Here is a 3760-nt window from a genome sequence, read left to right as displayed (position 1 = left end):
ATGTTTAAAAATTAAAATATTCATGTTAAGGTTCCTTTAACTTCAAAGATTCATATCTTTTTATGAGAACCCTGAAATTAACATGGATTATGTGAACCAAGTTGTAGAACAAAATGTTAAACAAGAATTGGATACTTTAGTCCAAGCTACACAACAACTTGATAACCCAAAGGAAGCAATCGAACACTAGTAGGAAAGTCAACTGAGAAGAAAGAGAATAGTGCATAAACTATCAATCCAATTTCTGAAGAGATTAACCTCCTTTAGATGTGTCTACACCATTAATAACCACTCTCAATCTAGACCAATAGGTGACCATGGAAAGGTCCATGTGGGAAGAGGAGAAAAGGAACTTACAAAAGGTAATTAATGATCAACATCAGCAGTTAGTGGAGAAGAAGAAGAGTTAGTTATGTTAAAGGAACAAGTAACATAGATCACATCTATGATACATTACTACATTTGGACCTGAATTGTGATGGTCACCTATTGCCCAAGAGACAAAAGCATGAATTGGTTCCTGTTGGATGGGTGTTGGACTTTTGTTGTCACAAATTTCAATGGCAAGGGCATCCATCACAATTGTGACAAATAAAATTATCGCAACTTGAAAGAAGGGTTTCTAGGTTGCCATCACAATTGCGACAATCTACCGTCATAGGGGCTTATAGGTTTCCATCTCAATTGTGACATCCATGTGACAACTTCATTGTGGAAGCAATGTTGATTTGTTAAGACCGATCATCATAATTCTGATGTCATTGCAAGAGTTGTGTTGTGCAAGTGACAACTAGCCATTAGAACATGGTGTCGCAATTATGATGACTAGTCAAATTATTAAAAAAAAACATTGCTAGAGAATACTTTAACATATTTTGATATGTTAACATTGCAATCATTACTCATACAATCTAATGGTCTATACCATGTTTTTCTAACACACATATCTACCGTGGTTGCAAAAGGCATCATTGTATCTTTTTTTTGTTATTATATCCATCCCTATTTATGTAGGCCATTGCTCACTAGTCACATGAACTCCACATAGAGTCTTACTAATTTCATACTTTAAAAAGTGGCTTGGTATTGTATGCCTTTAGGAAGAACAACCATCTGTTTAGACTCCAAAGGAAAGTAACATAGTACTGTCCTATGACCCATAAATCTAGAATTTGACCCATAAATATGAAATCCTGCCTACTAAATTGTGTACCCATTAGATTAAAGTTCAATATCTTAAATTGGAATTGAAAATTATGGTTTATGGGGTAAAATTACCTCAATTTGGGAGTGTGAGAAATGGGGAATCTACTCTATTCAACATGCACTTTGAGGTCCAATTCATGGAGCCCATTTGGATCAATAGAGACTTTAACTCTCCATTTCTAACCAACAACTACAATTATCATGTCTTGCATCAAATAGGGCAATAACATTTCAATCCAAGCATACTATATCAAACAAAAAAGAAAAAAGAAAATGGAAAATGTACTATAGAATCACCTATAAAAAACTTAGAAGTTAGAACATTTCAATCCAAACATACTTGGATATATCTTAAGTTAAAGTTTCTCAATCTTGGTGGATGGGACTTTGGTGCAGAAGCACCTAAGTACATGTCAATCATGAAAAAAAAAATGCTATATCATGAGTCATTGGAGTTTTATTTGAATTTGTAATATGATTTTGAGTCAATATGAACAAGGATGTAGAAGCTATGCAACCTATTGTAATAATTTGTAAAAGTTGCTTAAATTATTCTAGATGGATTAGTAGAGTCAAAATGTGTAAATGTACCTAATAAAGAGTAAAAATGGTCAAATATGTTATTTCTAATCTATTTTGATATGTTGTAAGTGCCCATGCAAGGTCTAGTGGTCATTCACGTCTAAAGAACAAATTGTCAAAAGTTGCATAATGCAACATTTAAAAAAAATGGTGCAAAAAATGATTGCATTTCAGTTCTAGAAGGTAGTTGTAACTGTTAAATGCATTGAGAACATGCATACATGCCTAAAAATGGTGGAAATATGTTATGGTAGTCAAGTTAGAGAAAGGTTTGTAAGCCAAATCTTTTGTATCTCTGACTATCATCAAGTTTCCTATAGGGATAATGAATAGTTGAGTACACCTTCATAATTTTAGAGGCAAAAAAAAATCATGGGATGAATATGGAATGATTCAGAAGGAGATAATGAAGAGTCTACACCATCAAGAATGTACATATTCAATAGCTCAATGAGCATAATGATAAGTTTTGTTTAATTTTTCTTGAAGGAATCTATGTTCTCACATTATTTTGTCACTTTATGGATATTTGACTCTGTAAATGGACTGAATGTCGTATAAATATGATTGGAATATGTAGAAAAATGAGTTAGAGAAAAAATTTGGAATAGGTTTGAGCATTAGACATGAAGTATGTGAAGAGATCCATTTGATTTTATAAAAACTAGTATTAAATCCTTAGTTTCAGAGTCAATGTCAAGGGTTTGTTAATAACTTTACATTGAACAATCCAAAGATTATGTAATGCTTAGATTTTAAAGAAAATTCAATTAACATTGAGATGAAAATTGTTTTGGGATTGAACAGTTAAATAAATAGGGAGAAACTTGATGCCCTATCAACATGAAACCATTGAATTATGAGTTTTTCTTACAGTAAATTTTGGTCTCTGTATAGGTCGTGTAACTCTTAAATTTTGATCTTGTTGAAAATTACACCATGGAAGCTTGAGGAATGGTTCTATTTATGAAAGTGTTCTTATTCAATTTTTTAATGTCTAATGGTTTGGATGTGTGCATAAGTTGTTCGACAAAAGATACTTGGATATGAAAGGAACAATGTTATGATGGAATGGCATATTGTTAATTTGTGTACGAATACAATATTAAGGCTTAATAGGCCTATAGTTCTAACTAATATATGAACCAAGGTTTGGTGGAAGGATGATTCCTTAAAAGGATATTATTTGGTAATGCTTCAATGAAGATGATTTAAACACGGTCAATCAATTAAAGTACAACTCTTGGATATCATTTTATAAAATTCATAAACTATAACTCTTTGATATCAAGACATACAATAGTAAAAATTGAAGGTTTCAACCAGTAACCACATAAAAATTAAATTATATTCTATGAAATCCTAAACCAAGGACAAGTCTCTTACAATTCTTTGAGGTTTACTAGCCTAGTGACATTGGTGGGAATGTCACCTGACATCCAGTTTCTATCAAGCCTCCCATTTCCCAACAAAAATACCAAAAAAAAACAAATTAAATGTGCATCCATAAAATTCTTGTCTGTGAAGTAGCCATGAAAACCACAAATAGGGCATACATTTTTTTTATACTCACACAACTATCAAACTAGATACTTGTCCCAAAGAATGAGGGATCCCTTCTTAAAACTCATTATTATCAGCTTGTAAATGATAATAAACAATGCTTAGAACAGATGAAATCTATATCACATGACAAAGATCACAACATATGAGAAAAAAACATTTTATTTTATACTTACAAGTGCAATAGAGTCATCTTCTCATTAAAGAGTTTACCTTGAATATTGCCTTAAAGTTTGTTTAGGTTGAAGTGGCTTCAAAAAAACACAAAAAAAATTTCAGTTTAATCATCAGTAACATTTGTACTTATATGGAATCACTCTATTTTTTACATTCTAGTGTAAATACCATAGTTAGATTGCCCTGGGGACATGAGGATGACTGTACTTATATGGAAACATATCAAGTTTTT

Source organism: Cupressus sempervirens, chromosome 4, assembly GCF_028749045.1.
Source record: "Cupressus sempervirens isolate cs-2001-9-10 chromosome 4, ASM2874904v1, whole genome shotgun sequence".
In the NCBI taxonomy this organism is placed as follows: domain Eukaryota; kingdom Viridiplantae; phylum Streptophyta; class Pinopsida; order Cupressales; family Cupressaceae; genus Cupressus; species Cupressus sempervirens.
The sequence above is the reverse complement of the archived record's forward strand: the minus strand, read 5'-3'. Positions refer to the sequence as shown.